The sequence below is a fragment of the Triticum urartu genome, chromosome 3A (assembly GCF_056163025.1).
Source record: "Triticum urartu cultivar PI428250 chromosome 3A, HENAU_Tu73, whole genome shotgun sequence".
NCBI classification, from domain to species: Eukaryota; Viridiplantae; Streptophyta; class Magnoliopsida; order Poales; family Poaceae; genus Triticum; species Triticum urartu.
Window position 1 is genome coordinate 126054531 of NC_141875.1, and position 22297 is coordinate 126076827.

The window sequence follows — 22297 nt, forward strand, 5'->3', positions numbered from 1 at the left end:
ATAGCACACTAAGTGTTCCTCCGGTATTCGGGAGTTGCATAAGCTCATAGTCAGAGGAACATGTAAAAGTCATGAAGAAAGCAATAGCAATAAACTAATGATCATAGTGCTAAGCTAACAGATGGGTCTTGTCCATCACATTATCCTCTAATGATGTGATCTCGTTTATCAAATGACAACACATTTCTATGGTTAGGAAACTTAACCATCTTTGATTAACGAGCTAGTCAAGTAGATGCATACTAGGGATACTTTGTTTGTCTATGTATTCACACATTACTAAGTTTCCGGTTAATACAATTCTAGCATGAATAATAAACATTTATCATGATATAAGGAAATATAAATAACAACTTTATTATTGCCTCTAGGACATATTTCCTTCATCTATGCATCTCCTAGATAGATCTTGGGTGATTGTAGGAATTTTTTTTGAAATTCTACGTTTCCCAACACCACGTATCTTAGCATCACTGTTCCTCGGGGGGGTGATACGTCCATTTTGCATCATGTTTTCTTACTATTATTTATAATGTTTTTGTCCATAATAATGCTTTTTGGAGAAATTCTAATGCCTTTTCTCTCATAATTTGCAAGGAACACACCAAGAGGGAGAATTCCGGCAGCTGGAAATTTGGACTTGAAAAATCTACGTCAGGCTACCTATTCTGCACAACTACAAATAAGCTGAAACTTCACGGAGATTTTTTATGGAATATTTAAGAAATACTGGATCCAATAACCATGAGAGGGGGGCCACCAGGTGGGCACAACCCACCTAGGCGCGCTAGGCCCCCCAAGCGTGCCATGGTGGGTTGTGGCCTCCTCGGCCCACCTCCGGTGCCCATATTTTGGTATATAAGTGATTTTGACCTAGAAAAAATAAGGAGGAGACTTTCGGGTAGGAGCGCCGCCGCCGCGAGGCGGAACTTGGGCAGGAGCACTTTGGCCCTCTGGCGGAGCGATTCCGCCGGGGGAACTTCCCTCCTGGAGGGGGAAATCATCGTCATCATCATCACCAACAACTCTTCCATCTTGGGGAGGACAATCTCCATCAACATATTCAATAGCACCATCTCATATCAAACCCTAGTTCATCTCTTGTGTTCAATCTTGTTACCAGCACTATAGATTGGTGCTCGTGGGTGACTAGTAGTGTTGATTACATCTTGTAGTTGATAACTATATGGTTTATTTGGTGGAAGATTATATGTTTAGATCCATTATGCTATTTAATACCCCTCTGATCTTGAGCATGATTATTATTTGTGAGTAGTTACCTTTGTTCTTGAGGTCACCGGAGAAATCATGTTGCAAGTAATCATGTGAACTTGATATATGTTCGATATTTTGATGGTATGTATGTTGTTATTCCCTTATTGGTGTCATGTGAATGTCGACTACATGACACTTCACCATATTTGGGCCTAAGAGAATGTGAGGGAGTCCTGGATTAGGGGGTCTCTGGACAGTCGGACTATATCGTTTGGCCGGACTGTTGGACTATGAAGATACAAGATTGAAGACTTCGTACCGTGTCCGGATGGGACTCTACTTGGCGTGGAAGGCAAGCTAGGAAATACGGATATCTATATCTCCTCCTTTGTAACCGACCTTGTGTAACCCTATCCCCCTCCAGTGTCTATATAAACCGGAGGGTTTTAGTCTGTAGGATAACAGACAATCATACCATAGGCTAGCTTCTAGGGTTTAGCCTCTCTGATCTCGTGGTAGATCTACTCTTGTAATACTCATATCCTCAAGAACAATCAAGTAGGATGTAGGGTTTTACCTCTATCGAGAGGGCCCGAACCTGGGTAAACATGGTGTCCCCTACCACCTGTTACCATCCGCCTTAGACGCACAGTTCGGGACCCCCTACCCGAGATCCGCCGGTTTTGACACAGACATTGGTGCTTTCATTGAGAGTTCCACTGTGTCATCACCATAAGGCTCGATGGCTCCTTCGATCATCGCTAGCGATGTGGTCCAGGGTGAGGCTTTCCTCCCTGGACAGATCTTCATATTCGGTGGCTTTACACTGCGGGCCAATTCGCTTGGCCATCTGGAGTAGATTGAGAGCTACGCCCCTGGCCATCAGGTCAGATTTGGAAACTTGAACTACATGGCCGACATCCGCGGAGACTTGATCTTCGACGGACTCGTGCCCAAGTCGGACGCGCCGCACAGTCTTGATGAGCATGGCGTAACTCTGCCGTCAGACAGTCTTCGGGAGATCGCATCAGCAGCTACTCTGCCCATCAATCTGGAGCAAGTCACGCCATCCGAGAGCGGAGGGATGGACCCCGCCATTGAGGCCGCACTCTCAATGGTGATAGATCCGGATACTGACTTCACCCCTTACGAGAGCCGTGTCGCCAAACCACTGGATTCATCTCCGGCCACGGACTCCGAGCCGCTCATATCCGTGCCTCTCGAATCCGACTGGACGCCGATCATGGAGTTCACCTCCGCGGACATCTTTCAGCACTCACCCTTCGGGGATGTGCTAAATTCATTAAGGTCTCTCTCCCTGTCAGGAGAACCTTGGCCGAACTATGTCCGGCTAGAATGGGATGCGGACGACAAAGAAATTCACTGCCCACCCACCACCCACTTAGTAGCCACTGTCGATGACTTAACCGACATGCTTGACTTCGGCTCCGAAGACTTCGACGGTATGGACGACGAAGCCGGAGACGAAGAGGATCCACAGCCCTCGGGGCACTGGACCGCCACCTCCTCATATGATATATACATGGTGGACACCCCCAAAGAAGCCAATGGAGACGAGAAAGTGGAGGATGACCCCTCCAAGAAGCAACCCAAGCGCCAACGTCAGTGGCGCCGCTCTAAGTCCCGCCACAGCAAGAGCAGTGATACCGGCACAGGAGATAATAACACTCCGGATAGCACCGAAGACAACAACAATCCCCTCCAGCACGGTGCAGAGCTAGAGGACGAACAAGCTAGCCCCCCAGAGCAGGCAGCAGATGGAGAACCGGAGGAGGACAATTACATGCCCCTCTCCGAAGACGAGGCGAGCCTCGGCGACGACAAGTTTATCGTGCCTGAGGACCCCGTCGAGCAAGAGCGCTTCAAGCGCCGGCTTATGGCCACAGCAAGTAGCCTAAAGAAGAAACACACTACTAGGAAAAGGGCTAAAGATGAAATTGACACTAATGGCGCACCAGAGAAGTGGTGCGCCACTACTATTTACTAATGGCGCACCACGTGAAGATACACCATTAGTGTGTAAGACACTAATGGCGCACCAGGCACAAGGTGCGCCACTAGTAACAAAATGTTTTTTTTCATTTTTTCAAACATACTGATGGCGCATCCGGGCAAAGTGCGCCATTAGTAGTTAGAACTACTAATGGCGCACCAACCGTTGAGTGCGCCACTACTGTATTCTTTTTTTACTTTTTTGGAAAACTACTAATGGCGCACCGTCGCATAGTGCGCCATTACTAGTTCAAACTAGTAATGACGCACTGTGCCACGGTGCGCCATTAGTATAAAAATTATTTTTAATACTTTTTTGCAAAACTACTAATGGCGCATGTATGTGTGGTGCACCCTCCCGCGCTCCACCGCCGCCGACGAGTACCCCCCGCACCCGCCCCCGCTCCACCGCCGCCGACGAGCACCCCCCGCACCTACCCCCGCTCCACCGCCGCCGACGAGCACCCCCGCACCCGCGCCCGCTCCACCGCCGCCGACGAGCACCCCCCGCACCCTCCCCCGCTCCACCGCCGCCGACGAGCACCCCCCGCACCCTCCCCCGCTCCACCGCCGCCGACGAGCCACCGCATATATGTTACTCCCAAAAGCATAGTTTGTCAAATTTTGAGCTATGGATATTTAGTTATGTTTTAAACAAGTTTGAACATATTTAAACACAAATAAATATCAAACAACATTTTAAATGTTGTTAACATGGCAACAAACTGCATATTATTTTTCTACATGAAATTTTGAGCATCTAGCATATGTGACATGTTATATTTGGATGCATGCATAAAAAGTTATGTGCAAAGAAAAAATGCATAAAAACAAAAATTGGGGAGCGTGGGAATCGAACCCAGGACCTCCCAGTGTGTGTGCTGCGTGCTGACCAGTCGGGCTAGTGTGTGTGTTCTGTTTTGGATACGGTTAGGTGGAATATAACCTGAGTGCTCGAACTGTAATAAAAAATTTGTACTAATGGCGCACCTGGGGGTGGTGCGCCATTGCTGTCGTCATACTTATGGTGCACCAGGGGGAGGTGCGCCATTGCTAACCCTCCCCCACTCCACCTGTTCCCCTCTGGCCTCTCTCCCTCCCTCGCCAGATCCCCCACTCGACCTAACCTCGCCGCAGCCGCCCACGCGCCCCCGCCGCCTCCCTCTCCCCTTCGCCGCCTCGCCCCCGAGCCCCGCCTCCCCCCCGAGCGCCGCCTCCCTCGCCTCGGAGCCGCCCCGCCCCGAGTTCCACCAGGAGAGGAGGCCCCACGATCACCAGGAGAGGAGGCCCGCGACCTCCCCGCCATCTATCCCTGCCTCCCCCAAGCTCGCCGTCTCCGCCCTCTGTCGTCTCCGCTCCGGCCACCACCTCATCGTGGTCAGGTAACCCTCCTCCCTCTACCTCTCTTCTCCTCTCTTCCTCCTCTCCTCCCTCCCGGCCATGCCCTCTTGTTCTCTCTTTTGATAGGTTTAGGTCAAATCCCTCTCGAATTTAGGTCAAATTAGGTTCAAAAAATTGTGGGAGTAGTGCCTAGCAAACATGAATAATTAGTACTCCATGTGCATTGGAGTACTTGGTACCTGCAAGATTTGGACACACTGAAAAAATGCACTGGACACACTGAAGAAAAATTTTGTGTCCAGTAAGATCAGAGAAAATTTTGTGCTAATGGTGTGCTGGTAGAACACGCAATTTTTGTTAGTTCGTTGCCATGTCATGATAGGACATTCAGTTGTTTCTGTTGTTCACAATGCTCTGAATTTGTGTGCCAAAGAGAGTTTTCTCTGAATTTGTTGTTCACAATGCTCTAATGGTTTGTCAGTGAATGGTGGTGCAATGCTGGCCTATGTTTCAAATATTTTAGCAATTACTTGACCATAAATAAAAAAGAAGATTTGGGGATGGTAACTCCTGTGTGGTTTCTATTAAATTTAAAATAGTGAGGGTGTCATTTTCATCCATTCATCTCTTTCTCTAGCTTGTCTAAAAGTTATGTTTACAATATTGCTGCATTTTCTAGAACAGCCACCACACTATAATATTTCATAAGATGATGATATAGTTAAGAATATTACTTAAGGTATGCTTCTGAATATTGTTGTCCACAATGTCTTCTCGCCAAACGCTTATCCATTTAGGAGCCATGGTCATAAGCAGTCTGCTTGAGGGTGGTCTTCCACAACATATGGAATTTATCCATCTAATGTAGTCAATAGATGTTGTCAAGTAATTGTGTCATGGTTTTGGTTTTGTTTTTAAAAAGGAAAGCCAGTTGTTCAGGCTTCAAGAAAATATTTTCTCAGAATATTACTGCTAAGCCCAAGCTTGTTAATCATGTAACTTGAGAAAATTATTCGAGTAGATCAAATTCAGCCATTATAATGTTTGATGCCTGCATCAACACTTCTCTGTACTGCATGCGGTTGTTATAGTTGAGGGTCAAAAGTAGAGGTTAGCTTTAACATGATTCGCTAGTGCTTTCATCACTTGTGTGGTGATTGTCTTGGTCCTTTTCATTTTTGTCATGGCATTCTTGAGGTGCTGATGTGTCTGAGGGCATGAACCATGATTAGGTTGAGTTCAGATTTCATTAGATTAGATGGATTATCAGAACTTGACGTGGTTTTCCACTTAGCTATCTGAATTGATAAAAAACATAGCTTTTACTGTCTCTGAGGCAAAACTTGCTACTCCATATACAACTAATACTACTACTAGACAAGATACTACTCCATATACTACTAATACTACTACTGTATTTCATTTCAAAGTTCAAAATGCTGGTACTGAGATTTTCATTTCCAATGAGTGATGTTTTTCCTAGCAGTAGAAAAAACATAGCAACTTCTCTAATGTTATAAAGTTGTTCTTATATGGGTGAAACTTCACTTGTTTTTAGGCTAGTGTAGGGTGTTGCTTCTTTTGTATGGGCCAACTATGTCACAAATAAATTGTTCCTTCTTCTGTATTTGACAAGTAATGACTTGCAAAGATGATGACCATCTTGCTAGTTTGCTGGGTTTTGTCCCCGAGAGGCCCTTGAGTTTGCCAGAATGTCGATTAACTTCCGTTCCGGCAAATTCGAGTACTCCATATGTCCTATTTTCAGCAAAGGTCATGCTGAAATTTTCCGTGAATTTTAGCATGACTTTGCTAAAAATAGGACATATGGGGTACTTGCGACTAATGTTGATTATCTTCTGCTCAAAATTTATGCTGCTATAATGTTGTAAGGGTACTAATTGGTCTCTTCTGCTGCTTATTAGAGATGGGGGGAAGCAGCCATCACCGCTCTGCCTCACCGGAGTATGAGTTGCATGCTTTCGAGTTCTTCACTATCATACTTTCTTCTTCAGTATCAGCCACGAGGCAGGTATATAAAACGAGAGATCTCCCCTTCACCCATCTCATTATGATAACTTTGTTGTTTGCTACATCACTCCTTATCCCAAATTGCAGAGGCTGCCTGACGCTTTTATGAACATGCTGGGTGAAGATCTGCCAGATAATGTGAAGCTCCGACAGGCCGGCAGCGGGGTTCGCAGGCTGTGGGACGTGGAGTTGGTGATCGAGGAGGGCCACATGTACCTGTGCCGTGGCTGGGAGAAGTTCTACAGTGCCTACGACCTGCAGACCGGGTACTTTCTTCTCTTGAGGTACAACGATGACGCCACAATGCTCATCATAAAGGTTTTGAACAAGACTATGTGTCGCATGTGCTACGCTGAAGACGAAGATGCCAGTGCGTTCTGCCTCTTCTTGTTCCTCCGTATTTGGCTTTGTCTCACATCGATTGTTAACGGTCATTGTTGCATTTGGACAGGCAATGGGAGCAGCAGCAGCGACACTGGCTACAGCCAAAGCAGCACCGGTTATGGCTGTAGCAAAAGCAACAGCGATTCTGGCCTTAGCGAAAGCAGCAGCGATTCTGGCAGCAGCGAAGACAACAAGAAGGATGATCCGGACTGGAGTGGGGGAGAAGAGGAGCAGAGTGGGGATGAGGAGCTGCAGGATGACGATGGGCATCAGGCTGAGGATGACCTAGCGCTGGTGGTGGCTGACCAAGGGCAAGAGATGGTGGTGGCTGACCAGGTGCAAGAGATGGTGGTGGCTGACCATGGGCAAGAGATGGTGGTGGCTGACCATGGGCAAGAGATGGTGGTGGCTGACCATGGGCAAGAGATGATGGTGGCTGAGGGTGGCCTCGCGATGGTAGTGGTGCCTGACAATTACCATGCACCGGTGCTGGCGCCGGCGATCCCACAGCTGGGCGACATGACCACGCCAATTGTGGTAGAAGACTACATCCCACAGCTACCTCCACTGCCTCCACCGCCTCGCCGCTCTTGGCGCATCAGGCTGAGGAAGGAGAAGGAGAAGAACAATGAGAACTGAACTATGTCAGGTATGTCAGATCTCCAAAATGATATATATATATATATACTTAGTATCTCTAATATGCTTAGTTTCCTATAGGTTAGCTCCAAAATTACTTATGCTTGCACAAAATGATCAAGTTTACATAATAAGCTTATAGTCTTCTTCTTATTCTTCTTCTTATCCAAAATGACATATGTTAGCTTCATTTTACCTAAGTTGGCTCTAATATGCTAACTTAGAGCTTATATGCTTAGTTTCCTATAGGTTAGCTCCAAAATTACTTATATTAGCACAAAATGATCAAGTTTACATAATAAGCTTATAGTCTTCTTCTTATTCTTCTTCTTATCCAAAATGACATAGGTTAGCTTCATTTTACCTAAGTTGGCTCTAATATGCTAACTTAGAGCTTATATGCTTAGTTTCCTATAGGTTAGCTCCAAAATTACTTATGTTAGCACAAAATGATCAAGTTTACATAATAAGCTTATAGTCTTCTTCTTATTCTTCTTCTTATCCAAAATGACATAGGTTAGCTTCATTTTACTTAAGTTGGCTCTAATATGCTAACTTAGAGCTTATATGCTTAGTTTCCTATAGGTTAGCTCCAAAATTACTTATGTTAGCACAAAATAATCAAGTTTACATAATAAGCTTATAGTCTTCTTCTTATTCTTCTTCTAGTCTTCTTCTTCTTCTTCTTCTCTTCTTCTTCTTCTTCTAACTTCTTGTTTATCATTTTGCATATTTGATTTAATTCACGGAAGCTTGCATGGATGGAGTGCTTCTTTTCCATTTGTGTTTTTATTTTGTATCAATGTGAAATTTTTGTGAATTGATGGATAACGGTGTTGAATGAACATTGTGAAACTTTTGTAATATGTAACGATGGAACTATGTGTTGGCTATGTATGTATATATGATGAAACTTGTGTGTTGGATATGATCTGGTGGACGCAGGTAACATCGTTACATATGGCCCCCTGTATGTAAGCTAAGCAGATCTGTGTTGTATGTTATCTCTAATATTTTTTAACCTGTGAAAATATCAGAAATGAAAAAAATCCCTAATATCCATACTAGTGGTGCACCACACAAGACACTAATGGCGCACTGTTATAATCACACTAATGGCGCATCACCCAACAGTGCGCCATTAGTATGCCAAAGCACATGGTTAAATATGGCCCCCTGGGAGGCATACTAATGGCGCATGGTGTTCTATACTAATGGCGCACTGCTCGGTGTGCCATTAGTATACCAGATACTAATGGCGCACCGGTGGTGCGCCATTAGTAAGAAATACTAGTGGTGTGATACTAATGGCGCACCAGCAGTGCGCCATTAGTGGGCAAAACTGGTGCACCATTACTAGCCCTTTTCCTAGTAGTGACAGCAACAGCTTCAAGCTAATCAAGATTTACTAGCAGACAGATGGATCGAAGTCCTTGCGGCCAAGGAGCATGAACTCGAGTGCCCGTCCAAGAGTTACCCAAAACGCAGGTTGCTACCTCACCTCGAGGAGGAAGCATTGAAACCTCATTTACCAGTGTACGATGCGGCTGACCGGCCACTACGCGACCGAGCCAGGGAGGCGTTTCAGCCTAAAGTTCAGACCGCACCCCGTCGCCACTCAGTCAAAAATACTAAGGCCTGGGGAAACACAAAGGACTTGTGAGGCATCTTGGATGGTAAGGCAAAAATCTCAAGGTCAATATACGGGACACGAGCACGTGCGCCCACCCGAGACGATGATTGTCACGTCGGATACACCAAGAGTAAATCCGGACGGGCCGAATACAACAGACAAGACTCATACAAACTACATTGGGATATAGCCCGGCACAGAGGCGCCGCACAACCCCTATGCTTCACTGATGAAGTTATGAATCATGAATTCCCGGAGGGTTTCAAACCCGTAAATATCGAATCATATGATGGCACAACATATCCCGCTGTATGGATTGAGGATTTCCTCCTTCACATCCACATGGCTCGCGGTGACGATCTACATGCCATCAAGTACCTCCCACTAAAACTCAAAGGACCAGTCCAGCATTGGCTGAATAGCTTGCCAGCAGATTCAGTTGGCAGTTGGGAGGATTTGGAAGATGCATTTCTTGACAACTTCCAGGGCACTTATGTGCGGCCACCAGATGCAGATGACCTGAGCCACATAACCCAGCAGCCAGGGGAATCGGCTAGACAATTCTGGACACGGTTCCTGACTAAGAAAAATCAAATTGTAGACTGTCCGGATGCAGAAGCCCTAGCGTCATTCAAGCATAACATCCGCGATGAGTGGCTCGCCCGCCACCTCGGCCAAGAGAAGCCGAAATCTATGGCAGCCCTCACAACACTCATGACCCGCTTTTGCGTGGGTGAGGACAGCTGGCTGGCCCGCAGCAACAACACATCAAGGAATCCGGATACCTCGGATACCAAAGACGTTAACGGTAGGCAGCGTCGTAATAGACCAAAGCGCCGCAATAACGGCGATAACACCGAAGATACGGCAGTCAATGCCAGATTCAGAGGCTCTAAATCCGGTCAGCGGAAAAAGCCATTTAAAAGAAATACTCCAGCTCCGTCCAGTCTGGATCGCATACTGGATCGCTCGTGTCAAATCCACGGCACCCCTGACAAGCCAGCCAATCACATCAACAGAGAATGCTGGGTGTTCAAGCAGGCCGGCAAGTTAAATGCCGAAAACAAGGACAAGGGGTTGCATAGCGATGACGAGGAGGAGCCCCGGCCACCGAACCCAGGAGGACAGAAGGGGTTTCCCTCACAAGTGAAGACAGTGAACATGATATATGCAACCCACATTCCCGAGAGAGAGCGGAAGCATGCACTAAGGGACATCTACGCGATGGAGCCCGTCGCCCCGAAGTTCAACCCATAGTCTGCTTGTCCGATCACCTTCGATCGCAGGGACCACCCCACTAGCATCCATCATGGCGGATCCGCCGCACTGGTCCTAGACCCCATCATTGATGGATTTCACCTCACTCGAGTCCTTATGGACAGCGGCAGCAGCCTGAACCTCCTTTATCAGGATACAGTACGAAAAATAGGTATCGATCCCTCAAGGATCAAACCCAGCAAAACCACCTTTAAAGGCGTACTCCCAGGTGTAGAGGCCCATTGCACAGGCTCAATCACAATGGAAGTGGTCTTCGGATCACCGTATAACTTCCGAAGCGAAGAGTTAATCTTTGACATCTTCCCATTTCGCAGTGGCTATCATGCACTGCTCGGACGGACATCATTTGCAAAATTCAACGCAGTGCCGCATTACGCTTACCTCAAGCTCAAGATGCCAGGACCCCGCGGGGTCATAACAGTAAATGGAAACACAGAACGCTCGCTCCGTACAGAAGAGCACACTGTGGCCCTTGCAGTAGAGGCACAAAGCAGCCTGTTCAGGCAGACCACTCATTCAGCGTTACAGCCCCCAGACACCTTCAAGCGAGTCCGGAACAATGTGCAACAGGACCGCCTGGCGCGATCAACGCTCTCCTAGCAATCCGGCCCCCGTCCCAGTCCCAGTGCAGCGATGAAATTCGTGCCGCGCGTACATAACTACGCATTGAAAATACCATGGACATAGGCGGGGGCACAATCAGGACACGCCCCGCATTGTGGCTTAACCACGCCAGGGGTTGTATACCTTTGACATTCCTTTTCTCCTCCAGGGCCTAACTCTTCGGAAGCCCTTTCCGGCAGTCCGATTGCTGGACACATTCCGGAAGCATCAACCAAGGCGGCAAGAAGCTAAGATGAACACGGGAACCGCCAGGTGGTCTCTAATAATACTTGATATACCCGCTTTTCACTATTTATGCGTAGCTTTCCTTGGGATAGGACATTTTGAATTGTCCTACTTTATTCTTATTGCACTACTTGTACCAGTACGTTTCGACGTATTATTCAAATAACAATGCATATTATTAATCTGTCATTGCATTATTTAAGTTTTTCTCTTTCTCTTATATGTCCATTTACGACATTCCGCATATGCATGCTCGGGTGTGGTCAGTACGCCAGGGGCTCTCGTTTACCCCGTAGTACGGCGCAAGAAGTCCGAACACTTTCGACAGTGCGGCACCCCGAACTTATAGCATTATATGCATCAGCTCCGAATCTTGTCTTTGGTCAAATGTTGGGTTGCCCGGCTCCCATGCTTTGGTACCTTACATTCCGCTATATCGGCTAAGGTAGCGGTGGGAGAACTACTGCGATTGTGTCCCGGTTCTTCCGGACGAGCAACTCGGTAGAGAAAGCCAAAACCTGACTGTCATGATAAGGCGAGAGACTGGTCGCTGTTCGAGAGGTCTCAAGTCCTTAAAGACTTTTTCCGCTTTGGGCGAGGAGTCGGCTTTGTCCGGCTTAGGCGTGTATAGCGCCCCAAATTTGGCCCTCCAAATACCAGGGGCTTCGCCAAAATTTAAAATCATAGACTTCTATGGCTAAGTGATAGTGATAAAGCATTATAGTCCGATTGCCTGGTTCGTTGTGCTGAACACCTCCCTTGGAGGACCCAAAATTGGGGTAAAGAGTGTCCAGGTTTATCCCGAACACCCCGGTACTAGTTACATGGGGGCACAAGCCGACGACTGGCCAACTCTTAGAAATATAAACGGCCGCACAGAAGGTAATATTTTAAATTAAGAAAGCGTCGCATGGCGCAAAAGAACTCGTTTCATATTACAGGATCACATGGGCATGTTCATTCAAAGATTATATCCTTGGCACACTCATCTGCCACTAAGCGGGAACCCTTCAGGACGCTCTCATAGTAATTCTTGGGGCAGCGATGCTCCTTGCCCTGCGGCGGCCCCTCCTTCACAAGCTTCACGGCGTCCAGCTTCACCCAGTGCACCTTCGCCCAGGCAAAAGCCCTGCGTGCACCTTCGATGCAGACGGACCGCTTGATGACCTCAAGCCGTGGGCAGGCTTCCACCAGCCGTCTCACCAGACCGATGTAGCTGTCGGACAGGGGCTCGCCAGGCCACATCCGGACTATAAAGCCCCTCATGGCCTGTTCGGCCGCCTTGTGAAGCTCGACCAACTGCTTCAGCTGGTCGCTCAAGGGCACGGGGTGTTCGGTCCCAGTATACTGAGACTAGAACAACTTCTTCGTTGAGCTCCCCTCCTCAGCCCAGTAAAACTCCGTGGCATCCAGTACACTGCGGGGAAGATCTGCAAACGCTCCTGGAGAGCTCCGAACTCGGGTAAGAAAAAGGAAAGTCTCCTTCATGTGCTTGCTTTGCATAATGAATGCCTTACCCGTTGCTATATTCTTCACCGCGTCAATCTCCTGGAGGGCCTTGTAGGTTTCGGCCTTGGCGCTCCGGACGCTTTCAAGTGCCTGCGCGAGCTCGGACTCTCGCGTTTTAGAGTCTAGTTCCAAGGACTCGTGCTTTTTGGCGAGAGCCTCGAGCTCTTGCTGCACCTCGCCCACTCGGGCCTCTTGTTTCTCCCGTTCAATGCTTTCTTTAGCCGCTTTGTCTTCGGCCTCGGACAATGCCTTCCTTAGGGTCGCCACCTCGGTCGTGGCCCCTGACAAATCCATGATGATCCTATTACTTTATACCCTAACTTCTCTTTAACTATATAGACAGGGGTATTTCTTACCTTTGCTCTCTTCGAGCTGCCTCTTGGTGAGGCTGAGCTCGTCCTCGAACCGCTTCAGGTCCTGCTTCAGCGCAGAAACCTCCGTAGTACGTACGGCAGTGGCCAGCAGTGAAGCCTGCACATATACATAGACATACTCTAACTAGACTCCTGAGTCATCATTTGATCCTCTATTCAGCTTTTCTTCGCGAACGCCGAACAGAGCATCAGGGGCTACTATCTATGCAGTAATATTTTCTTATATTTTGATTGCTTACCTCAAAGCCTATTAGGAGGCTGGCGCAAGCTTTGGTCAGTCTGCTCTTGGCGGACTGAACCTCCTCGACCACCACACTCATGATAGTGCGGTGCTCTTCTTCAATGGAAGTGCTGCAAAGTGCTTCCAGCAGGTTGTCCGGTGCCTCTGGTTGGACAGAGGACACCGACACGGATGGTTGGCCCCCCTAGACGGGGGACCTCCTGCCGGAGTCCGGAACCATCGAGGGTTCCGGCGCAGTGTCCGGCTGGGGCCCGAACTCAAAGCCCGTACGAGCCTCGCTCCCTTGGTACCCAGGGTCCGGGAAGTCGCCACAAGGCGCCCCCAGGACCACCTCCCCTTGGCTCGGTGCCTGTCTGGACAACACCTCAGCATTGTCCGTAGGGCGAGGGGTGGAAGCGGTCGGAAGAGAACCACTGTTCGTATCCGACGAGTCCAACGAGCCGCTCGACGAAGGTACGTCGAGATGAGCTCGGGACGGACTGCATAATCATGTTCGGCATGAGGAAAGGCAGTACAATAAAACATATCATGAAGTACTATGGTGTCCGGACACTTACGACTTCGCCAGGGGCTTGTCCCTGGGCAGCCACTCGTCGCCGCTGTCGGCGGTCGTCGTGGCACGGTCTGGAAGGAGGATCCTTCCCTTCTTGGACCCTTCGGCCTCCCAGATGGGTCGGCCTTCCTTTTCTTGTCTCCCCCGGCTGGGCGGGGGGAGAACTTTTCTCCTCCTCCTCCTTTCCGTGGGAGGAGTGTGCGTCGGAGTCATCGTCCGATGACTCCGATACAACCTTGCACCGGAGACCCTTTCGGGTCTCCGCGGCCTTCTTCTTGGTCTTTTCCGGCACCTCGTAGGGTGCCGGAGTTAGCTTCTTCGTCAGAAGAGCGTCTGCAGGATCTTCGGGCATCGGGGCCGGGCTATTAAGCTGCTCCGTCGTCTCTATCCAGAACTGTTAATGGCATGGAAGTTCAGATCCTGCACACAAACTAAACCGGGGCAAATAAATACCCTGAGAAATATAAAAAGCCTACCGGATTGGCGCGGTGCTTTGCGCTGAGTTTGTGGTCCTCGTTGAGCGGGGGAGGGATCTTGGCGTTCTTGAACAGCACCCTCCAAACGTCCTCATGCATCGTTTCATAAAGCTCTCGCAGCGTTTGGTGCTTGGCCGAGTCGAACTCCCACAAAACAAATGCCCGCCGTTGACACGGAAGGATCCGGCAGAAGAGCATAACCTGGACCACGTTGACGAGCTTGATTTTCTTGCTCTTCATGTTCTGGATGCAGGTATGGAGTCCGGTCAGCTCTATCGAAGAACCCCAGGACAAGCCCTTCTTTTTCCAGGAGGTGAGCCGCATGGGGATTCCGGATCGAAATTTGGGGGCCGCCACCCAGTTGGAGTAGCGCGGCTCGGTGATGTAGAACCACCCCGATTGCCATCCCTTTATGGTATCGAGGTAGGTTCCCTCGAGCCAGGTGACATTAGGCATCTTGCCCACCATGGCGCCCCCGCACTCTGCTTGCTGGCCACCCACCACCTTCGGTTTGACATTGAAGGTTTTCAGCCATAGGCCGAAGTGGGGCCTGATGCGGAGGAAGGCCTCGCACATGACGATAAACGTCGAGATGTTGAGGATGAAGTTCGGGGCCAGATCATGAAAATCCATCCCGTAGTAGAACATGAGCCCGCGGACAAATGGGTGGAGAGGAAATCCCAGTCCACTGACGAAATGGGTAAGAAAAACTACCCTCTCATGGGGTTCGGGCATGGGGACGATCTGCCCCGCATTCGACAGCCGGTGCGCGATATTCACAGCTAGGTATCCGACTTCCCGTAACTTTTTGATGTTTTCCTCCGTGACGGAGGAAACCATCCACTTGCCTCCTGCTCCAGACATGCTTGGAGTGGTTTGAGAAGAAGAACGTGAGCTTGGGCGCTAGAGCTCGAGTGTGCGGGAATGGGTAAGCGAGAAGGAAGAAGGCGTGGGTGTAAAAAGTAAATCTTTGTCCCTTTATAAGGGCGAAGGAGGCGATGAGTCTCCCCACTTGGCTGGCAAAACTGCTTATTCCCTAGGCGCCGCAATTGATGGCACGATTGGGTTACCCATGTCCGTATTAATGAGAATCTCGTGATAAGGGGAACACGATCTCTGCTTTGACAAGACATATCAAGAAAACCGCCTTGCGATATGTGTGGAGCTGGTTGATAAAAGCGGTTCAAATAATAACCGGGCCATGAAGTGATGTCATACTATCAAAACGTGTCGGCAGATTAGATTGGTGGAAGTATTATTCTCTCTACGGTGGTATGTGGAACTTATTTTGCAGGGTCGGGCACTATCCTTGCATTCAAACTCTTCCATGGTGTATTCGGAGGAGGAACCCGCCTTGCAATGCTGAAGAAAACACTGCATGTCGGATTCATCGTCATTGAAGCCTGGTTCAGGGGCTACTGAGGGAGTCCTGGATTAGGGGGTCTCCGGATAGCCGGACTATATCCTTTGGTCGGACTGTTGGACTATGAAGATACAAGATTGAAGACTTCATCCCGTGTCCGGATGGGACTCTTCTTGGCGTGGAAGGCAAGTTAGGCAATACGGATATGTATATCTCCTCCTTTGTAACCGACCTTGTGTAACCCTAGCCCCCTTCGGTGTCTATATAAACCGGAGGGTTTTAGTCTGTAGGACAACAGACAATCATACCATAAGCTAGCTTCTAGGGTTTAGCCTCTCTGATCTCGTGGTAGATCTACTCTTGTAATACTCATATCATCAAGAACAATCAAGCAGGACGTAGGGTTTTACCTCTATCGACAAGGCCTGAACCTGGGTAAACATCGTGTCCCCTGCCTCCTGTTACCATCCGCCTTAGACTCACAGTTCGGGACCCCCTACCCGAGATCCGCCGGTCTTGACACTGACATAATGCATTGTGGAGTAGCAATTAGATGGTGGGTTGCTGTAACATCCCAAATTTTCAATTTACAATGTTATACATTAGGTCATCATTGCATATCATGTTTTATTGCTTTTGTCTCACGATCCTCGAAAATCCTAAGCAACTCAAGGACCCTCGGAGAGAGTTGGGGATTTCCCGGTTTTCATATTTGATTCTTTTATCAAATAATGAAACGAGGATTTGATTTTAATTATTTCTCTCTGAAAAATATTTCACATTAAAAAATTAAAGAGAGGAGATAATATGACTTCTCCAAAATAAATGAAATATTGGAGGAAAAATATTAGAATCATTTATTTGATTTTATTTGTTTTTATTCAGATTTTATTTGCATTAGAAAAATTGCACGTTTTCAAAATTGCATTTTAGGGCCAAGAAAATGTTCATCCCGTTCTAAATATTTTATTTAGACGGTGAAAATTTGTTTTGGAATTTTTAGATTTTTATTTATTTTTCTAGGATTTTATTTCGGTCGGCAAAATTATTTTAAAAAAAAGTTTCCGTGCCCAACTGGGCCTAAGGCCCAGCCGAGCCAGGCCGCCGCTTGCCGCCGCCGCAGCCTCCTGTGCGCGCGCGCGCACCGCCGTCGCCGCCGCCACTCGGACCGGAGTCCGAGTTGGACTCCGCCTCCGCCGCGCCTTGCCCCCTCCTCCAAGCCGCCCCGCCCCGCCCCCTTTATATACGCGTCGTCCGAGCCCCCATCCCCACAGCCACCGCCGTCCCGCGCCAACCCCGCCGCCCGCGCTAGCCGCCGCCGCCGCTTGCCGCGCCCAGCGCCGCCGCCGCCGCTTGCCGCCGCCGCCCTGCAAGCCACCGCCCGGCCACCTTGCCTCGTCGGAGGTAGCCGCCGGATCCGAGCCGCCAGTTTTTTTAGAACCGTTCGGTTTTTTAGAAAACCCTAGATTCGTTTTTTTCGGATCACCGGTTTTTCTCGGGTTTTCTAGTTAGCGGATGTTCGTCCGTACATTCGTTTTAGCGAACGGTTTTCGCCCGTTAGTTACAGCTAAAGAACGCTCATTCGTTAGTCTGTTCGTCAGTTTCTTTTATCGGATTTATTCCACGATTTTCCTTATCGCGATTTCTGATCCGATCTCAGTTTCTGTTTATATTTTCGCTCGTTTATCGGAATCAGACAATTCAAGCGCCTGGAGTTTCATCTCGAAACCCTCTTTTCGTTTAACCAACTCAAACAAGTTTTTGCTACTGTAAAATTTGACCTAGTTTCAGATTAGTAAATGAAGCTTCTTTCTTTCGCCGTTTGAGTTTCGTTGCTCCGTTTGATTTGATTCTTTTTGCGAACCGGAGTTCTTAAATTGAACTTTCTGGTCAACCAATTTTATTTGAGTTTTGCTTGTGCATCGTTGCTTGTTACTTATGTATGTTATTGTTTGCTTGCGATAGAATTCCCGGAGTGCGAAGCGTGTTACTACGAGTCCCTAGGATTCGTGGATCATCAGCAAGGCAAGTAACACTTTGATCATACCCCTTTATCACCTAGTTTTTATGCATTAGTTCCAATCCTCAAACATTGCATGATTAGGATGTCACTAACTTGTGGGTTGGGAAGTAGTTGATGAGGTAGAACCTATTGCCTGTTATATTCAAACCCTTGGGAGTTACTTCTACGCTTGCTTATATTACTATGCTATGCTATGCTCGTAGACTTGGTTTGGGTTTGAGTGAAATCCATGACAGATGTGAGTTTGTTAAATTAATGGTTCAACTTAAGGTGGCAACTTAATCAAACAACTGGGTGGATTGAGGCACCTAGAGTACCCAGTGTTGCCTATATTTTTTGGAAATTCCGGAGTACCCGTGTGATCTTCCTATGGACCGCCACCCAGGCTCAAAGGGAACTGAGATGATTCATGCTAGAAACTTCCGTGTGCAGCCACAAGCTATTATGGGCTCTAGCATAGTTGAGTAAGTTACGTGAAGCTCTTGAAGAGACAGATCAGCAGGTAGTAGGATGTAGGTTTGGTATGGTCTGTCCGGAGTAGAGAGTTAATGTTTCTGAAAGACTGTGTCTCCATCATTCGTTTCTCAAACACCCTGTAGTGCGAGAAATCCAACGAAGGTGATCGAGTCTTGTGGGGAAAAGTGCGCAAACCTCTGCAGAGTGTACAATCTAATCATGGTTAGCCGTGTCCCCGGTAATGGACAATTCTTGAGTATCTAGTACTTGGGTTATCACATGTATCTCATCATGTTTAATTAATATTGTTGGGTTGTTAATCACGTTAATTGGGATTGAGTTGGAAGAGCCTTCTCAATGTTGTTCAACCACCATGATAGTTAAATTAAAATCTATTCCTTTGTTGTAGGGAAAAATTGGCTTTCCGCAAAATTGTAACCATAGAGCTTTCCACCAGCCATATATGCATGTAGTTATAGCATTATTCTATTCTTGCTCTACTGTGTTACTTTGCCAGCATATTCCATGTGTTGACCCGTTTTCGGGCTGCAATGTATTATGTTGCAGACTTTTCAGACGAGGAGTAAGGTTCGTTAGGTCGTTGCCGTGCAGCTCAGCTATGCCGTTGGAGTTGATGGACTCACTTTATCTTGCAAGCCTTCCGCTGTTATCGTATTAGATGGCCTTAAGCCATATTATTGTATTAAGTTCTCTCTTGAGACTTTCGATGTAATAAGTGTGTGATTGCTACTCTGTTATAAATCCTTCGAGTACTGTGTGTGTCAGCATTACCGATCCAGGGATGACACTGAAGCACAGAGACTTGACCATCTGAGGTCGGGTCGCTACAAGATGGTATTAGAGCCATGCTGAGTGTAGGACACGACCACTAAGATAAACCCTAGGTCACACTTCAGTTCTCATTTTCTGATTCCTCTCCATTTTCTACTCTTTAGGATGACGGAGATGAAGAACAAGTTTGCACAACCGGATGAAGACACACCTTTTGGACGCCACTTGAAGGAAGTCACTAGGTACTTTAACATTGGAATACCAAGCTTCACCGGGACGTACAACGCAACTTTACCTGAAGAGGAGCGCTGGATGATTCAAGTACAAGTTCCAGGAAGGACGTTCTCGCCAACTTCTAAACCCATAGAGTTTTCTTTCGAAGCACCCACCTGGAGTCTCGGCAAGAGCATGGCAGCCCACATTACCATGGGACGCATTGGAGAAGTTTACAACAGGGAGCTTAAGGACACTATTTACCAAATATGTGGGCGCCGAGACGAGCAATGGGAAGTAATCAGCACCAGGAAGGATAGATCCATTGCAGCTTTCATTCAGGTGTTAAACCAGCACATCCGACGTCAGGAAAACCAGATGTGTGCGGACATGATGGACTTGAAGAAGGCGAAGACTAGGATCATCGAACTGGAGGAAGAACTCAAGTTTACACGCGATGGATATGAGGAGGAAATCAAGACACTATTGAAGAAGAATGACGACCTAGTCAAGAAGATCGGAGTATTCATTGGAGGACCAGCACCAGGAGATGAAGACGAAGATCCCACTTGCCCGGACAACTACATCATCATCGATGACACCAATTCCGATCCTAGTGATGATGACTTTGAAGACGAAGCTGGAGCAGACATCATGGAGTTTTCCACCGATCAAAATTTCTAGATGACTACCATATATTACTAGTATTCCCCCATGTATTTAGTAGTAGTTGAGCACTTGTGCGATAGTTCTAGATCGTTTGTATGCCCTTTCTTGATTGATTGAGTGAAATGATTGTGTTTGTCTCATGTGCATATGGGTAGTGTTTTCTCATTAGACCTCTTTTCTATTCTAATTTCTTCCATCTAAACCCCTCAGATGCCTCCGAGACGTGACACCGGTTTTGCCTTCCTACCGGAGCTCACCTAGTTGATCCAACAGTAGAATGCCTTGATGCAATTGCTAGTTCAGAATCAAGGCAACAACAACAACAACGACAACAATAACAACCCGCCGCCTGTGGACAACCTAGCCCGTTTTCTAAGGTTACCCGCCGGTGTTTTCCAGTAGCACCGAGCCCATAGTTGCGGACGATTGGCTACGCCGTATTGGAAGGGAGTTGACCACCGCAGGTTGCGCAGATGCTGAGAGAGTGCGATTTGCCGCACATCAATTGGATGGACCAGCAGCCTCATGGTGGGAGAATTACACAACCACTTTTCCTATAGCCAATATCACTTGGGACCAGTTTCAGCAAGCTTTCCGCACAGCCCATGTCTCCACTGGAGCTATGCAAATGAAGAAGCGGGAGTTCCGCAACTTACGTCAGGGGAACCGTACTGTGGCTCTGTACGTGGATGAGTTTAGCAAGTTATCTCGCTACGCCCCTGATGATGTGGCCACAGATGCCGCGAAGCAGGAGAAGTTTATGGAAGGGTTGAATGATGAGATGGGTATGCAGTTGATGGTAGCAACCTTCAACAACTACCAGGAGTTGGTAGATAAGGCACTTATGATTGAAGGGAAGTAGCAGCAGATTGAGAGCCGCAAGACAAAGTATGGACAAGGAAAGTATAACTCAGGAGCTCAGCAGAAGCCTCGCCTAACCCCGAACTTGAGTGGACTTGTTCATAACCATGGAGGTCACCACCACACTGGAGGAGGATCGCATAACCACAATGGTTCTAAGAATGGGAATGGGAACGGAACCAACAATAATCATAACCGCCCCAACCCAGCCACACCCGCCAAAAGGGACTTAAGTCATGTTACTTGTTTCAAGTGCGGGAAGACTGGACACTACGCCACGGAGTGCCCTGAAGGGAAGAATGGAAATGGAAATCGGAGCGCTGGGAAGAAGCCAAATCCATTCAACAATGGACAGGTGAACCACGTTAACGTGGAGGAGGTTGAAGAGCAGCCGGACGCGGTAATAGGTAAGTTTTTGGTTAAGTCATTTACCGCTCTTATTCTTTTCGATACTGGTGCATCGCATTCATACATATACCCTTAGGACCCCTCTTTTAGTGAGTTCACCCGGAGCAGAGTATATGGCTAGCCGATTGTGTGATCAGATACCCTTAACCATTGGTACACATGTTTTTCCGTCCGACCTAATTATCTTGGAGTCACAAGGATTGGATGTGATATTGGGTATGGACTGGATGTCAAAGTTTGGAGGAAGCATTGACTGTGCTAGTAAGTCGATTTATCTCACCACCCCGGAAGGAAAAAGGATTAAGTATGTATCTAGGCATGTGCCTAGGAGGAGTCAAGTGAATGCCCTTACGGGAGTTGTTCAGGAGGAAGTGCCTGTAGTGAAGGATTACCCGGATGTCTTTCCAGAGGAGTTACCAGGCATGCCACCGGATAGATACATTGAGTTTTTGATAGAGCTGTTGCCAGGTACAGGACCAATATCCTAGAGACCCTATCGGATGCCCGCAAATGATCTGGAAGAAATTAAGAAACAGATCAAGGAGTTATTGGAGAAAGGATACATCCGAAGAAGTTCATCACGTTGGGGAGCCCCAGTACTTTTAGTTGAGAAGAAGGATAAATCCCTGAGGATGGTTGTTGATTATCGAGCATTAAATGAAGTGGCGATTAAGAACAAGTACCCACTGCCGATGATCAACGATATGTTTGATCAGTTGCAAGGAGCTAAAGTGTTTTCGAAGATCGATTTGCGATCGGGGTATCATTAGTTGAAGATACGAGAGAAGGATATACCGAAGACAACATTCACAACACGATATGGATTATACGAGTACATAGTCATGTCATTTGGACTGACTAACGCCCCTGCCTATTTCATGAGCATGATGAACAAGGTGTTCATGGAGTATTTGGACAAGTTTGTTGTGGTGTTTATTGATGATATTATGGTATACTCGAAGAACAAGGAGGAGCA